This window comes from Adiantum capillus-veneris, chromosome 9, assembly GCF_014529385.1.
Source record: "Adiantum capillus-veneris isolate H3 chromosome 9, ASM1452938v2, whole genome shotgun sequence".
NCBI lineage: Eukaryota > Viridiplantae > Streptophyta > Polypodiopsida > Polypodiales > Pteridaceae > Adiantum > Adiantum capillus-veneris.
In genome coordinates, this window is record NC_140939.1 from 142,663,151 (window position 1) to 142,681,350 (window position 18,200).

At 46.4% G+C, this 18,200-nt stretch overlaps 1 long non-coding RNA gene across 3 annotated transcripts in view; it reads left to right on the forward strand.

Annotated features, from left to right (window-relative positions):
• The window catches only part of LOC147451293 (uncharacterized), a 46,772-nt gene that overhangs the window by 1,982 nt on the left and 26,590 nt on the right, over positions 1–18,200 (forward strand). The window contains exons 2-3 of one of the 3 annotated variants that reach the window (XR_015189212.1): positions 12,138–12,275; positions 12,764–17,691. The exons of 1 other annotated variant lie outside the window; for it this stretch is intronic. This is a non-coding gene — a long non-coding RNA (uncharacterized LOC147451293). Of the gene's footprint in view, positions 1–10,752; positions 17,692–18,200 lie in introns of those variants that run through there. One more of the 3 variants, XR_015189213.1, reaches the window with a different exon arrangement.

Genomic DNA, 18,200 nt, shown 5'->3' on the forward strand with positions numbered 1-18,200 from the left:
TTGCCTTCAAGAATTCCATGCTTCACTAAAGCTTTACGTAGGCCAAGCATGGGAAAGTTTCAAGTTTTCCTCTGGTTAGGATCCCTGTTGGTGCTATCGTTCAATATGCGTTCTAGTTCGTGACACCCATACTCTCCCGAAGGTGGTCCTTCTACCTAGTGTGAGTGGGGGTCGGTTTCGCTAGAGGGTGGAGTATTCGGGACTCCCGAACCAGTGCTTCAGTTGCAGGCAAATGGACCACTTAGCAAAGGCCTATCCTCGGAGCAGATCTCGACCCACAACGCATGTGCAGCCTCCCAAGGCTGAGCATGCCTAGCAGACAGGTACCCAGGACACACAGGCTGGTACCTTGACAAAGGCCAACGATCAGACAGCTGACGGTTGGCAGCAGATGCCCGGCCGTCGTTGATTGGGACGGGCTCGCCACACTGCCCCTCCGGTGGCTGACCTCCTACAGCTCAGCAACATTGGGTTCCGACAGGGAACGCTTCGACTCCCTCCAGTAGGAGCCCCCTGAGGAGCCCCCTTCCATCTCAGCTTCACCACCTCCGTCCTTCCCTCCCTCTCCACCTTCAGATTCCTCCGTTCCGTCTCCTCCTCCTCCACCCTCCGCTCCTCTCTGCCCGGTGGGGCCCTCAACCTCATCACCTGACCCACCCCACACTCCTTCTCAGACGCAGGGGACTAGACACTTTTGCAACGAGATGATCTCTTGGTAGTGCTTTCGCTACGAGTCGCTTGGCTCGGAGGGACAGCCCCACTTGAGCTCTCCTTTTGCAGCAATCCCTCGGGGTTTGACCATCTTTGACATTCGTAGACGATGGGACTTCATCGACTACAGCCTCACATGCTTCCTAGGTTACTCTTCTCTCGACTTGGAGGATGCCTGCTTTCGAGTCTACGTCCTCTTTCTAGCAGTCCGAGGCACTGAGGCTCTGGATACTGCGGTAGGTTTCTCCTTTCTGCTGTTCGGCAGGGATCATACAGAGTGGACCCTGCACACAATTCTTGATCGGCTCCAGGTCCAGGCTATTGAGTTCTCACACCACACTGGGGACCTGGGGTGACAGATCTGGTACACACTTTGGTCTCTAGCCAAGTTTAGTGTGACGCCGCCAGATGCAGCAACTTGCAGGCACATTGTGGTGCACTTGTTTGCTAACACTCAAAGCCCCCCTTGCTATGTATTTGTACATGAGAATTCTTGGACAGAGGATGTAGCCCTACGGACTGCACGCTCAGCCTGGGCCTGGGTGGGATAGTCTCTTCAGATGCGTTTGTCTAGGGGTTGCTCAGATGCGGATTACTCCCCATCCAAATTGGCCCCAAAGATAGCGAGGTTGACTGCTGCTGCAACATCTCTTTTTTCTCACTGACTTCATGAGGATCATCTCATGGAATGTGCAAGGATTAGGAGGGCCCCAGTTTCAGCCTCAGAGGGGTCGGTTACGTCAGGAGCTTCAGCGATGCCTTGTGTGTGAGTGCGCTTATGCGGAAGCATGAGAGAGGAGAGAGAGACAAAAGACAAAACGCTAGATGTGAGAGGAGGGGGCTAATCAGCCTCCCATGACCACCATCAACCACAAGACCAGCAAATACAACGTATGAAATGGGTACCCCCCTGGCTCCATATATAGGTGCCCAAGGGAGCCCATACTAGGCGGGCGGCCGTCCCAAACCTTGGGCGGCCGAACAAAAGTGCAACCTATAGCGCAGAGACATACTAGCCGTACAAGTACGCCGTAGACCTATGTGAAGCAGGAGAGTGGTGTAAATCTAACACCCCATCTCAGCATTGAATGCTGAACAAACCGCATGAAGTCGAAGATGTGAGGCAAATGATGAAGATGTTTGCTGTGATGTCCACTAAAAAATACTCCATGAGTGTAGCGGAAGTTTGGGGTGTTCCAACCTCCGAGAGATCTCCGTGGTAAAGTGCCGTCACGAGCAGTGTAGCAAACTGTTGTACTCCACCACTACAGGGTGAAGATACTGCGTGAAGGTCCCGAACTGAATGTGAAAACATCTCCTTGTCGTGAAAGAAGTGCCAATAGACCTGCAAGTGTCCTGCCCAATGGGATTTGTGGTGTCTGTAGTCAAAACGTATGGGGAAAATGGTGAAGCCCAGAAACCGTGATGAGAATGACCAGAAGCCTGTCAATGCATGAACCTGTAGCCCAGTGTGGCCATGTGGCTAAGCTGTGTCAAACTCAAGGAAGGCCAGATGTAGCAATCTGTGTCGTAAACGTCCTCCAAAACAAGGAAAGAGTCTGCATTGTAGAAGCTACCGTAAGCTGCAGCAATCACCGAGAGACCGCACGGACCACCACCGGATGGTGTCCTGTCAGTAGTTAGGGTAATCCAAGATGAGGGGAAAGCCAGACTCAATATAGTCTGCGCTGTGAAGGGCCTCTGAGAAGAGGTGTGGTCAGACCAAGTTGTCTGGACCGTAATCATCCTATAGAAGTAGGGAAGCCAGAATAAGCAGTCTGCGCTGTGAAGATCCTCTGAGAAGAGAAGTGGCTAGACTAATCTGTCTGCGCCGTCTTGCCTGTATCTCCTGCCTCGGTGTCAACCAAAACAAAATCCACACCAACAATGCCACCAAATCGCAACTCGGTGTGGTTCTCAATGTGAATGAGCTGGGAGTGGCCTACTGCCCAGGTCTGGGTATAAGTCTGTTGTAAGGTTACCGAGGGTGAGTGTAAGCAACTATGAAGGTAGCAATCCAAATGATCAGTAGTATAGAAGAGCAATTGCACTACCATCCAAGCCAAGCTCCGGGTGTAGTTGCGTAAAGATGCTTGATCTTCCCGCATCTCACGGGTAAACTCTCCAAGAGAGTCCAAAGAACTAAAGTCTCACTCCAGTCTGTAGATCCAAGCAATGAATCTGTCCAAGAAGATATCCAAGATCCTCTCCCTAAGTCCATGGAGATGCTCGTGTGTAAGCAAGTGATCTGACGTCTCGAGATCAAGTGTGTGTCCACCCAAGATGGTGGTGTCGTCTCTAGGAACGTCGGAATCCCATATGCCATGAGCATGGCCATATCTCGTGTGAACTCCTTTGATGAGTGCATAGGTGTGTCCAAAACAAACCACAAGTCACCACCCCCTCTGAAGTGTGCAACCGCCGAATGATTGCTGAAATGAATGGATCTCCCAAGGATCGTACGCCCGTAGATAATCAAGCCGATGTCGAAGATACCGTGTATTGCAGCAGTCATTGAGAGACTGCATGGACCACCATCAGATGGTGTCTTGACAAGGAGGTAGCTTCATCCTCTGTGAAAAACACAAGCCATGTGGCTGCTGTCCACCCAAAAACGCAACTGCGAGGTGATGAAAATGCTGCTGTCCAACGATTTTCAGCATGCTCGTACTCTCCCGGCAGGGTCCGGAGCGGTGCTGAGGGTCTGGAGATGGTGGTGAATGAAAGTCACTGCCCCTGATGGGCTGTAAACGGAGAAAACAGCAGGCGTAGGTGGCTGAAATCTGATGATCTGAAGAGGAACAGGACCGGCAAGGCACTGGATGCCGAGCCGGTGTGGAAGGCAAGATCTGTAGGGTCCGGATAGCGCTGCTCCCCTCTTGCAAAAACGCTGACTTGCTTGCCAAAAACGTTGGCAACAGCCCTAAAACACAGGATCTGGTGCTCTCCAACAATAACGCAAGGGTCTTCCTGAGCATGTGGTGCAAAAACATTGATTTTCCTGCGTGGCACTTGCTGAAAACGCTGGTGGTTTCTTGCTGGATAGCTCCACCAAAAAACGCAGGTGAATGCTGAAAACGCAGGTAGAAGAGGAGGCATTTCCGGCGACGAAACAGCCTGAGAAGGCTAGCACTTATAGCCATAAGCAAAAATGCAAGCAGTTGATGAGATCTTGCAAAAACGCAAGTGGAGGGGGGTCCTCCGTGATGAAAACGCAGCTGTCCGATCACGTGCCTGGTTGTTTGCAAAAGGCTGGCAGATCTGCATAAAAATGCTGATGATGGTTCTTCTTGGGAGGAGTACCTTGATGCATGTGGTGCGCCTTCAACGCTAGCGACTGATACCATGTGAGATCTCTTGGAGGTTGGGACACCCCAGGCTATTGCTACACTCATACACTCATGGAGTATTTTCCAGTGGACATCGCAGCAGACATCTTCATCATTTGCCTCACATCTTTGGCTTCATGCGGTTTGTTCAGCATCCAGTGCTGAGAGGGGGTGTTAGATTTACACCACTGTGCTGCTTCACACATGTCTACGGCACTTCCTTGTACAAGCTAGTGTCTCCGGGCTGGCCACCCATATCAAGGTAAGAGAACGGTTTTGGATATAAACCGCCATGTTACATGCCTCCACCCAGTAAATCCGAGGTAAAGAAGCATGTGCGAGCATCGCACGAGCCATCTCCATGATAGTTCGATTCCTCTGCTCAACAACTCCGTTTTGGGAAGGAGTGTAGGGAGTAGTCAGATGGCCCTGGATGCCCTTTGACTTGCACCACTGTACAAAGTCCTTCGAGGTGAACTCACCCCCTCTGTGTGAGTGAATACATTTGACATGCAAATCCTTCTCCTTTTCGACCATCGCTTCCAATTCCGGATGAAACTAAAAGCCTCCGACTTGAGCTTTAAGAACGAAGCCCACGTGTACCAACTGAAATCATCCACAAGCACAAGCAAAAACTGTGAGCTAGGAAATGAAGGCGTGCTCATCAGGCCACATAGATCAATGTGAACAAGTGCGAGTGGTGCCGAAGCTCTGTTTGATGCCTGCTTCGGAAAAGCAACCTTGTGTTGCTTGCCCATCTGGGAAGCCTCACACACGTTGATAGACCGCTTTTGGTGTGTACAAAGTAGCGTTTATATGCATGGTCATATGTACAAAAATATGTAAATACATGCATTTGGGAGCTTTGCAAAGTGGTTTCAAGCTCGAAAAAAGATGCAACGTGTACACATTGTGAATAGTCAGGTTCGCGCGCTAGCAGTCGGACACCTGTACATACCCGTATAGGGTATCGGGGCCTTGGATATGGTTCTAGGTGGCTTATTTTGGCTCTAGAGAATGTGTTTGAGCTTTCTAGAATGTAAATAATGCAAGCGACAAGTGTGGGTACTCTCATCCCGCTCGAGAAGTTTGGGACATGCAGTAACTGTCTATTTACGGTGCCTGATCTGCAGTGATGCGTGCACCGCCCTAGAAGTGTTCAAAAATGGAATGTGGGGATGTGGCAAAGTGATTTGGATATCAAGGATTGAGCGTACAAAATTTGGTGAATTTTGGAGTCCATTTGGGGTTTTTCCCGTGAAAAATGTCCGTCGGAGGTCAAAATTGGCCAAAACTCGGCCAAAAAGGTTAAAAAATGGTCAGAAAAGGTGTGAAATGGCTTCAAATTGCCACATCACTCACGATGGCGTGAGTGTTCCAGCTGAGGGAGAACTTTTGGAGTACAATATCAACACTTTTACCCCTCTGTGTGTGGGAGGGTGCAGGGTTCCTACAGGTGGTCTAGTGTAGTTCCGTCGCGTTCGCGTCCTGTTTTCGAGTGTGTGGAGGAGTGAATGAGAGATTTCTCTCTTCAATTTTGCACTTGGGAGAGAGTCTATGGAAGTTCTGAGGTTTCCATGGATGTGTGTGTGTAAGGAATTGAGGGAAGAAGGTGCGGCTTTCTGCAAGACTATGTGACCCTGTATCGGTGCCATTAGGGTTGGCGCTACTCCAAAGAGTCCAACAGAGTGGAGTTTGGTGAAGGCTTTTTAATGGTTTGAGAGTGGCCTTTTGTGGCTGGAGTTTTAGGGTTTTCGATGGTTTTTCTTGTATGTTTTGGTCACCATCAAGCGTGATTTCAAGTGTTGATCACCTCGACTCACCTTGTAGTGTCTGCGGACAGGCAAGGGCTTGTAGGTCGAGACGTTTGGAGTTTAAATTGATCTTGTGGGTAGAATTTTCAGGGAGATTTTGAGTGGTGGTGAGTGAGGTGAGGAATTTAAGTAAATTCCTTGTGTTGTGTTGAGTTGTCTGGGTGTGTGAGTGTGCGCACGACATCTTTTGCTCCATCAACGCGTGATGATGAACATATCGCTAGTAAACCCTCCACCATAGAGGTCCTAGCAGCATGTTAAAGCTGCTGATAGCATAGATGTCCAAATTGTGCATGCCATAGAGAAGAAGATTCTGTGGTCCGAGATAGAAGAGCAGTGAGGCGGTATAGGGAACCATCGCGCTCACCACTTGCAAGAACAGTGCCTGTCGTAGAATCAGAAATAGTCACTGTGTCACTCCCAAAGTGTATGTTAGGTCCCTGAGAGTCCAAACTCGACATAGAGAAGAGGTTGAAGGCCATGTCCTGAACGTAAAGCACCTCCGCTGAACTGAAGTTCGGGTTTGAGGTAGAACGGAAGAGGATAATCTAGCCTGTGCCAGACACTGGAATCTCATGGTTGTCACCCACAGTGACGGTCTGCTCATGAGTCTCCCTGAGAGAGCTAAACCAAGACTGTTGGGGAGTCATGTGAGTGGTGGCTCCACTGTCAACAACCCAAGTACCTGATTGCTATGTAGCAAGAGCGTGGTCCGTCGTCGTGACAAGAGCGGTCCCTGCCGTCTTGTGAGAGGCTACAACTGTAGTCGAGGCTATCTGTTTCTCTTTGTTGGCCTCTTCTTGCTTCTCCTTTCAGCATTCTGATTCTTTGTGCCCTTTCTTGTGGCAGTGGTAACATTCAATGTCCTTGTTCTTCTTCTTCTTCTTACCTTTACCTTTCTTGTTGCCTCCTTGAGCTATCAAAGCTCCTTCTGCATCAACACCACCTCCCGCTTTGAATGGAGAGTGCCCCTTGATCTGTCTGAGGAAAGGGAGAATCTCATCTAAGGTAGGAAAAGAGGTACGTCCAGATGTGAGCAAACTCTGAAAGTAGGGAGAGGTGATGTCGCCTCCGGTAGTGACAAGGTCGTCCTAGCTCCCGCATGCGGCGGGTCAACCCATCGAGTGAGTTGAAATCCTTGAACTGGATGTTGTACAACTCCCGTTCAAGTGTGATCTGTCTGGAAAACGAGGTCTCCTCAAACTGGTCAAGAATCCATCTCCACACTGGATGTGCATGCTCCTCTTTGGAAACTTCCTTCGTGATGCGGTTCGAGAGGTTCATCATAAGAAAGGTGAAGACTCGTACGTCCCGATCTACCCACTCGTCGATCTAGTTTTGAGTGGCAGTGGGAAGGGTAGGCTTTGTAGCCGAATGGGTGAAATCATACAACCATTCCTAGAGTCGATGGTAGGAAATGATTGTGCGGACTAGTGTCCTCCACACAAAATAGTTGTGTAAATCCAACTTCTCCTGAGCAAACTGGGTGAGGGCATAATTGTTGGATGTTGCGTTGGCAGATGCCGACGTAGTCACAGAAGTGGAAGTGGCCGTGCTCGTAGAAGACGTGGTGGCCCCCTTCAGGGATTGTTGTTGTTGTTCCTTTTGCTTTGGAGTCTACATGTCACGTGCTCAAAGAGTAGTATTGCTATTGCTAAGAACCCTATCTTTCACGCTCGGACAAAGCACATTGAGGTGCAGTACCACTATGTTTGGGAGCGGGTTTTGGCTGGAGATCTTCATTTGGAATATGTCTCTACAGTGTGCAATAGACATCTTCACGAAGGCTATACCTCAGCGGACTTTGGCTTCTCACCTTCGACTCATTTGTGTTGTCTCAGCATCCGGTGTTGAGAGGGGGTGTTAAGAGTTACACCACCGTTGCTTCTCCATTTTGTAAGGCTAGTGATTGTCCCGGGTTGGCCACCCATCGCACATCATGTACATTGCATGGGTGGACACTTTTTAGCACGTGTTCGGCTTGTCAGTTTCTAAGCCTGGCTAGGTACACACATTTTTAGCCATTTTTTGGGCTTTTTTGTTTTTTGCACCAGTTACACATTTTGCCCTACCTCAACCTAACATTCTATAAATAGAATGGTTAGGGTCTTGTAGTCATTCATTGTGTATTGAGAGCATCATTTGTAGAGCACTTGCGCTCTCTCTCTCTCTCTCTCTCTCTCTCTCTCTCTCTCTCTCTCTCTCTCTCTCTCTCTCTCCAGCGTTTTCGGTGCACGTGGCCCACAGCCTCTTCGTTGCTCACTCTCACTTGGTATCAGTTGCCAAGTGTTGGAGAATCTTCATCGATTGCACCTCCAGAGGCTAGCGCTAGCATCTCTGCCAATTTTTGTAGGGAAAAGTTGCAGACCAGCCTAGCGTTTTTTGCAAACAACACTGTTTTCATTTTCAGCCTTGCGTTTTTGCAGCTGCCGGCCCGGATCTCCATCCTCTCTCCTACCGCTCCCTCTCTGCAACAAAATTGCCCCAGAACCACCAGATTTGCCTAGCGTTTTTTGAGGCCAGATCTGTGTTTTTTGGTCATCTTGCATTTTTGAAGATTTGTTGCGTTTTCATTACTACGCAAACCTTGTGTCACGTGCACATCTAACCATATGTATACGTGGACAAGCTACTTCATGACATGGGTTCAGTTCAGATAGAATAGGAAGTATTCTGGCACTTTTGTAAGTCTGTTCGCAGACTGTGCAAGTCCAGACACTTAGATTAGATGCTCATCCTTTGGTTGCACACAACATGACCATCATATTTCAGTCAGAAACCATCAGGAGCATTTTTATAGTGCATAGATCTATTTTCCCTATTTTAGCCAATTTTCACTTATTATTTTTAAGTGACTTTTGTTGGGAAACTGGGTAGGGCAAACTGACCAAGCAAGTATATAAGAAAACCTAGCGCTAGCACTTTCTGGCAGAAGAGGTAGTTCTGGCAGAAGAGGCAGTAGGGACTCGACATCCACAGTGCACCTTCTCAGCAAACCCCCCCCCCCCCCCGGTGGATGACCTAGCGTTTTCAGCCAAGAACAACCAACATTTTCTTCCAATGCAGATCAACCCTAGCGTTTTGCATTTGTAGGCAAACCCGGCGACATCAAGACACAACAAAAGCCTAGCGTTTTTGCAGCAGACCACAATTCAGCCCCTAGCGTTTTTGGATCAGCACAGTCCCCTAGTGTTTTGCAGATTCTCCGCGACAAGACCACAAGAAGCATCAGCGTTTTCAATTTCAGCATCAAGACATTGCAGTGGAAGTCCTGAACCTCGCAGATCTCACCTTCCCACAGCAGAACCTAGCCGCATCTTCGTCATCGCCGTCGTCACCGACATAGAGTCAGAATTCAGCAGATACAAGATTTGCAGATTTCAGCCATTAGTGTTTTCAGATTTCAGCCCGTCTCGTTGTCGTCCTCATCGTTGTCGACATCGTCGGCAAGTCCAAAGCATTGTAGAGTTTTGTGCAATCAATAGTAGACCGCTCTTGCCATAGAGAGTGGGGCCTTCGGAGGAGGGCTTGACAAAATTCTGGTGTCGTATTCTTCTCTCTCTATCTCTCAGTCTCATGCACCTTCATTCACAGGGTTCACCACTTTGTTTGTGTCCATTGCACTCTCTCACTAAAGGAACGGAAGGCTCTCCCTTCCGTAAGTAAAAGGAACCCTTGAGCACAGTTCGGAGCACTCATCTTGAGCAAAGTTCAACATTCACTTACGCAGTATCTTACATTGGTATCAGAGCTTTGGTAGTGTTCTGTATCACGCAAGGAAAGAACCACAAGAACCACAATTTTTTTTTTGCTTGTTGCAGTCGCACGTAACCCAAGTCCTCTTGGACGTGTCGATTCCTAATCGTGTTATTTGAAGAGTGACAGGAAACCCAAGAAAGAAGGGCTTGTCCAGCCTCCCCTTGTTTCTCTTTTCACTCATTGAGAGCGGACCGTGCACTTAGCGGCCAGCCAATCGACGTGAAGTGGGAAAAAGCAACCTTGGTGTGAGCGCAAGACCGCCAAGGGGTGCACCCGCGGGAAGGAGAAGAGCTTCGCTAAGAGAAGATCCTTCTCTAACACAGATTGCACGCTAAAGAAGAACCTCAAGAACCAAGACTCAAGAACCCAAGACCCACAAGAACCCAAGTTCCTCGTGAACTTAAGAACCCACGACTTCAGTGTATGGTCATTACCCGAAGCGCAATGGATACTTCGCATGGAGGTGATGAGCATGGCAGTGGCGAAGAAGGGTTTTCCCCACCAGGAGGTTTTTTTGACTCTCCTCCTTCCCCATCTACGCCAAGGATTGCACCAAATCCTATGGAGGCTTTGGTCAAGTCGATGATGGACATAATGGCACACCAAGAAGCGCAACGCGTTACCTTGGAGTGTGAGCGCTAAGAAAGACAGGCATCCTCGGAGGAACGAATGGTTCACGAGCGTGAACAAGCGTGCTTGGAGGCCGAGGAACGAAAAGAAACAAAAGAAGAAAGAAAGGCAGCTATGGAGTGTGAGCGTGATCAAGCGCGCTTGGCGGCCGAAGAAAGATAGGCAGCTATTGAGTGTGAGCGTGAGCGTGAGGCTTGAGCAAGCGGGCTTGGCGGCCGAAGAAAGACGAGCGGCCTTGGAGTCAGAGAGTGAGGTGCAGAGAGGCCTACGCATGCAAGAGTTGGTCCGACAGGTTCTCACCTCGAAACCCGAGCCGGCCAAAGATGTTGGTGGTTCATCAAGTGGCGCAAGCCAAGATTCAAACTCCAACAACCCCGTCACCGAGAAGCTGACTTTCAGTAAGTATGATGGTAAGATGGATGCTACGATTATTCATTCTTGGTTGCATCAATTTAATGCTTATTTTGCGACAACTAAGAAGACATGAAATAACAAAGTTTTGACTGCAGCTATGTACCTTGCCGATGATGCCATTAATTGGTACCACGCATGGCAAGAGGCACAGTTGACCGTGCACCTAGAGGAAGCCGAGGAAGGCACGCCCCTTTCCTTCAATTGGGCCGACTTCCAAGATACGCTCAAGGCGCGGTTTATGCCACCACAGTACCTAGCACGGTTAAAAGACGATTGACGCAGTCTCAAGCAAAATGGTATGCCAGTTATGTTTTTCTCTAGTTGTGTTTTGCAGCTTAGCACCCAATTATGCAAATCGGATGATGAGCGCAAGGAGGCTTTCATTTTTGGGTTAGACGACTATATCAGGTTTGATGTCGAAGTCCTCGACCCAATCGATCTCAACAATGCGGTAACGATTGCTTTCGCATAAGAGATGAAGCCTAAGAAAAATAAGACTTCCACAAGTATCTCTCAGACTTCTCAGAACCCTCAGAACGGTAAGAATGGTAAGAATGGTAAGAACGGTAACTCTTCTAACCAATCTTCCAATAGTCTCTCAGAAAAGAACTCTCCAAATGAACTTAAGGGTAAAGCTAACACAATTGCTAAACCTAAGCTCACTCCAGATGAAAAGGCATAACAAGGAATTTTAGGAGGACACATCATGTCGAAAGAACAAAGCATTTATTCTAAGGGAGGTCGTTGTTTTCATTGTCACATAAGGGTCATAAAAAGAACATGTCCTAAGCTTGAATCTAATGACTCTAAAGAACCCACAGAATCCACTTCCTTTGTCAATGCAATAAATGAGAACACGAGTGTGACCCAAGTCTCTCATGATCCTCCCATTGATGAGTCTCTCATTAAGTGTTATGGTCATGTGAAGGGTCAGCGTTTTGTCATATTGTTTGACCTAGGCAGTATGCATGATTTGATTAGTGACTCTCTTGTCAAAAGAGCCCGCTTAGAGGTTAGCAAGACATCTCCTTTCGAGGTGTCAGGCTTCTCTCCCGGTATGGACTCTCTCATCACGCACAAGTGCCTTGATGTTTCGTTCACTGTTCAACAAGCGTCCTTCCGCAAAAAATTTGTAGTCTCTCCTCTTTCAAGATGTGATATGCTTTTGGGCATTCGATGGTTTCGTGAGCATAACCCTCTCATTGATTGGACGGAAAATACATTCACTTTCAATGCCAAAAGTGCCTCTCCCATTGTCATTCGTGGAGAGCAAGTTGTTCATTCTTCATCTCTCATTTCTAATGTGCAGGCGAAGATTGAAAAGACTCAGGAGAAGGAGACTCTCTCAGTCTCTTCTTTTACAAAGCACGACACACATGATTTGCATGATAATGATAAGCATGATGATTTGCATGATAATGATAAGCATGATGATTTGCATGATCAAGATGTGATTATTCACGAGCATGATGATTTGTAGGATAAAGATGTGATTGTTCCCAAGGATGCTGGCGTAGTTGATGCTTTGTCTAGTGAAGCTAACCTCATTGCAGATTCGATCGATCACAAAGAACCGATCTTGGCTCTCGAGTCGATGTCCAAAGAACCCCCACAGGAAGTATTATGTGTTCGAATGATTAGTTAGCACGCATTGTTTGAGTGTTTCATTCGTGATGCTTTCCTGTATTTTAGTCACCGTCCTTATGTCATCCCTTTTCACAGGCATTCCATATTGCACGTTGAACACGATTCACTCATGAATGAGCACGGATGTATACGGATTACTCATGGAAAGATGAAATGTTTGCATTCAAGGAATTCACATTCCATGTCTCTTCCTTGGCATGACACAATATCCGAAAGAGCACAAGAAGGATTGAGCATCAAGCATCGGCATTTCCATTGTGATTTGCCACAGTTGATTGATTTAGATCAAAAAGTCAAGATTCGATCCCATTGTTTGCGTGTGTTTGATGAACGGTTTGGCACTCTGTCACTTTGTTCATCTGCATTGTATGCACAATTTTTTCAAAAAAAATAGTCTTTTTTCCAGTCAATTTACATGGAATGGGTATGTTTATGTTTTTGTGTTGGAAGTGTTTTCAGGTATTTTTATCCTTAGAGATTCTTGAAGAAGGTAGACGCATGATTATAGACGAAGTTGAAGCTTTGAAGGAGCCACAAATAATTGTCGCTTTCGGCGCGGCCCAAAGAAGCAAGCGTTGCAAACCTTTATGAAGTTCAAGTATCGTATGACCCACGCATCAGAGTGGGTTGACGAAGAGTTGGCGATCTCCCTCGATGCCATACAGTTCGGTACCAGTACCTCACTTTGAAAAGGAGGGGATGTCACGTGCACATCTAACCCTATGTGTACGTGGATAAGCTACTTCATGACATGGGTTCAGTTCAATTAGAATAGGAAGTGTTCTGGCTCTTTTGTGAGTCTTTTCGCAGACCGTGTATGTCCAGACACTTAGATTAGATGCATATCCTCTAGTTGCACACAGCATGACCATCAGATTTCAGTCAAAAACCATCAGGAGCATTTTTACAGTGCATAGACCTATTTTCCCTATTTTAGCCAATTTTCATTTATTATTTTTAAGTGATTTTTTTTGGGAAACTGGGTAAAGCAAACTGACCAAGCAAGTATATAAGAAAACCTAGCGCTAGCACTTTCTGGCAAAAGAGGCAACAGGACCTGACATCCACAGTGCACCTTCTCAGCAACACCCCCCCCCCGGACGGATGACCTAGCGTTTTCAGCCAAGAACAACCAACGTTTTCTTCCATTGCAGATCAGCCCTAGCGTTTTGCATTTGCAGGCAAACCCGGCGAGACAACAAGACACAGCAGAAGCCTAGCGTTTTTGCAGCAGACCACAATTCAGCCCCTAGTGTTTTTGGATCAGCACAGCCCCCTAGCGTTTTGCAGACCACAAGAAGCATCAGCGTTTTCAGTTTTCAGCATCAAGACACCGCAGTAGAAGTCCCGAACCTCGCAGATCTCACCTTCCTGCAGTAGAATCTTGCCGCACGATCAGATCAACGAGCGTTTACAGTTTTAGCTTGGAAACGCAGATTTCAATATTTGTGTTTTCAGTGCGTCGTCGTTGCATCGCCGTCGTCACCGACATAGAGTCAGAATTCAGCAGATACAAGATTTGCAGATTTCAGCCATTAGCGTTTTCAGATATCAGCCCGTCTCGTCGTCGTCTTCATTGTCGTCGACATCGTTGGCAAGTCCAAAGCATTGTAGAGTTTTGTGCAATCAATAGTAGACCGCTCTCGCCATAGAGAGTGGGGCCTTCGGAGGAGGGTTTGACAACATTGTGGTGTCGTATTCTTCTCTCTATCTCTCAGTCTCATGCACCTTCATTCACAGTGTTGACCACTTTGTTTGTGTCCATTGCACTCTCTCACTTAAGGAACAGGGCAAAAAAACAGCCTGCTGTCCACCCAAAAAACGTTGCGGAGGGTGCTGAAAACGCTGTTGTAACAGAGATTTCAGTGTGCATGTACACCACCGATCTGTACGGGAGTGTCGCAAAATGTCAGAGTAGGGGGTCCTCACACTTCTCCGCCCTCGAGGGGCTGAAAACAGAGAAAAAACAGCAAGTTATCAATGCCAAAATAGTGCCGATTTCGGGGGGTACCTGATAATAGGTGTAGATCTGCAAGTTCATGGTTGTAGAAGACACTCCAAGGAGGTAAAAGTCGCTTCCTCGGGTGCACAAGGTGTAAGGTGCAGCGGAAGTGAATGTTGAACTTTGCTCAAGATGAGTGCTCCGAACTGTGCTCAAGGGTTCCTTTTACTTACAGAAGGGAGAGCCTTCCGTGCAGTTGATCCCTCCCTTGCTCGTCAGGACACCATTTGGTGGTTGTCTGAGCGGTTATTTTTGGACTGCTACATCATTGGAGACGTTACCTTCGTCGGCGACTTGCGATCTTATCGATCTACCTCTGGGACCACTTTTTGAGCACGCGACATGTCGACTCCGAAGCAAAAGGGACAACAACAACAATCCCAGAAGGGGGTCACCACGTCTTCTGCGACTATGGCCACTTCCACTTCTGTGACTATGTCTGCATCTGCCAACACAACATCCAACAATTATGTCCTCACCCAGTCTGCTGAGGAGAAGAAGTTGGATATACATAACTATTCTATGTGGAGGACACGAGTCCGCACAATCATTGCCTACCATCGACTCTGGGAATGGTTGAATAATTTCACCCATTCGGCTACAAAGCCTACCCTTCCCACGGCCACTCAGGATTAGATGGACGAGTGGGTGGATCGGGACATACGAGTCTTCACCTTTCTTATGATGAACCTCTTGGACCGCATCATGAAGGAAGTTTTCAAAGAGAAGCATGCACATGCACTGTGGAGACGGATTCTTGACCAGTTTGAGGAGACCTCGTTTGCCAGACAGATCACACTTGAACGGGAGTTGTACAACGTCCAGTTTAAGGATTTCAACTCACTCGATGGGTTGACCCATTGCATGTGGGAGCTCTGGGACGACCTTGTCACTGTCGGAGGCGACATCACCTTGGCACGCATGGTTGGCCTCTTACTAGTCAAGCTTCCCCCACACTTTGATCCCTACTTTCATAGTTTGCTCATATCTAGACGTACCTCTTTTCCCACCTTGGATGAGATTCTCCCTTCCCTCAGACAAATTGAGGGGCACTCCGCATTCAGAGCGGGAGGTGTTGTTGATGCAAAAGGAGCTTTGATAGCTCAAGGAGGCAACTAGTCTTGCTTGGTGGGCCTTGCTATATAGCATCTATAGAATATAACAAGACATATGCAAATTGACTTTTAGCAGCTAGCACTCAAGGGAACAAGAGCAAGACTAATTTGGGAAGGGCAACATTGCGTGAAAGGGATATACGCTTGAAAAATGCTATAATGTTTATGGGAGGATCAAACAAAGTTAAGTGCATCAATTATTAGAGATTATAGGGGTTATAGTTGAGATTATATCCAAGTGAGGTTGTACTACTATGTCTACAGATGAATGTTTTTTCTAGTATACATGCTACATGTAAATTCTTGCAAACAGAAAGTATTTCAAAAAGAAAATTTTCATGAATGATTGGTAGCGCAACACGTCGGCTTACATTTTCTAAGGTGGATTGCGAGTGTGTTTTTCCTTTCTTCTTTTATAGTTGTTTGTATTTTGCCTTTCTTCTTTTGTAGTTATTCCTAGTACAATGAATGAGGACAATGATACATGTAACTTCACCTTATGTTTTATGTGTTATGGCATCGACAATGCATGTTGCACCGATTGTCAAGTCGATATTTTCAGTGATCATGCAATGCACGCAAATTGCGATCGAATCCAGCTCATTGAACTTAGGGTCTAGGAGCCACTACAGAAGGACATTTATGTTACCCACGTTCGTCTTCATTTCAAGTTTTGTAATGTCAGTTTGATTGTACAATTTATTCAAGGCAAGGTTGTTATAGTGCTGGACGTCCGACATGTGAGTACAGATTATCATAGTAGAGTTGTTGATGTAGTCATGCACATACGCTTCATCTATAATACATGCACCCAAGGTACAATTGATCTCATCTACGACTGGTTTTCTTTCACGAAAAATGGTGAAGAACTTAAGCAATTCAGGGTCCGTTGCGTGTCTTATAGAGCATGACATCTTGTACAAAGTTGCATGTAGCCAGTGGACCGAGCTTGTGATATGGCATGTGTTACAAAGCTCCCGTGCGTGACTACAAACTGGGGGTAGTTGGGCAAGATCACCGAGCAATAGAACACATTTGTTGTTGAGAAGGGATCTACCAATTTATTGCTTGTTACATTGATATTTCATCTTACGATAAGTCAAAAGTCGTTTGGATTAACACGGATAGCTCGTCTATAATTATAATATCTGCCTCTTTTATGTCCAAAGATCGCTCATCGGTCTCATGAATAGAGAGAGGATACTATTGCGTGGCTGGTATCCTGAACTGGTAATGGACTGTAGATACAATGCTGCTAAGCTTTGTTGCTGCCGCTCCGATGAAAAAGCACCCATCAATAATATAGAAGTGAGGGCAACAGGAATGTCTATTTCATTTATTTGTCACCCTTGTTTATCGTTATATATGTGAGGTATGCCGTTGTCCAGCAGAGACATATTTCTAGATTGTGAGCGAAGATCTCACATTGCATGCTCCAATCTTTATATAATGCTGTGATTTCAAACCATGACCTAGCATATGGACGGTAAGCTAGTTTCAAGTTGGCTGCAATTTGCTCTTTAGCTAATTGACGTTTGGACTGTAATCTTCTAGGTCTTGAGGACTTTATACTGACACCTAGTATGGGAGAAACGAGGACATATATAGTATGGAATCAATTATTTAGACACCTAGTATAAATTATTTAGAGCTAAAGTAAAGATGCACAAGGTGAATTCACTATTGTGATACACCACAAGCATTTACTACTTGTATATTCATTACTGTAATACATCACATATATTTGGCAAGCAACCGGATGCAAAAAGTTGCGTGTGTAACTCACGTGCAGATGTTGATCGACATTGAGTGTACAGTTCTGAAAACGAGATCCAAATAAACCAAAGCAAAGGAAGTAATGTGGAAAGTTCTAAAACAAGCAAGAGATAAAGCATGAATGAACTGCAATAATAAATGAGGTGCTTTATTGACCTGCAATGTCATACTCTTGCTTTTTGATTGTCCAATGTAGAGGCCGATATGTGAGTCAAGCTACAAAAAAGCAATGAATGAAACGTCACACTAAAAGTGCAAAGTATATTGTGCACGTCATACAAAGATGCCATACAAAAGTATGGTGGAGAGCTGGCACTGTGGTCTCTCCAAAAAATTATAAGAAACGGAAGTTGTGCCCTGCCTCATAGCGCTTATGTGTTGCGCCAAGCAAACGCATGCACATGGAAAATTGGATGTAGATAATGGACCTTGCAATGTTGAGCTGGAGTTGTGCTTTTGTAATTGGAACGTACAATGTTGTGAATATATGTCCTCCCTGCAATACACAAAACATGTAGATGTAACTTTATGGTCTATGTCCTATGATCAATAACTCTCTCTCTCTCTCTCTCTCTCTCTCTCTCTCTCTCTCTCAAAGTTGTAAGCTACTTCGGTCAACAATTATGTCTTCTTGCCTCCTTGCTGACTAACCTACGTTATGTATCGATACCAAATTGATGTTTATATTTGCAACCATCTGAACTTGATCTGATAGTTGCTGCGTACATGGACCTTTGCTCATAGGATCCGCCACCGAATTGTGGTTATTGGCAATAAGCAGTAACTGCTATGCGTTGCAAATCCACACCAGCAGCATTCCTTGCTTCATATGCATCTGTTGAAGAGCAACACTACAGTATATTATTGTTGCTAATCTCAATTGCGACCGCATTGGCAGTCACCTGCACATGGTTTAGAAAGAGAATCTCTTTACATGCCATTATATTGGCCATATTGTCTGTAAAATATTTGCTATCCCACCCAGATGTTGAATGGCCAACAG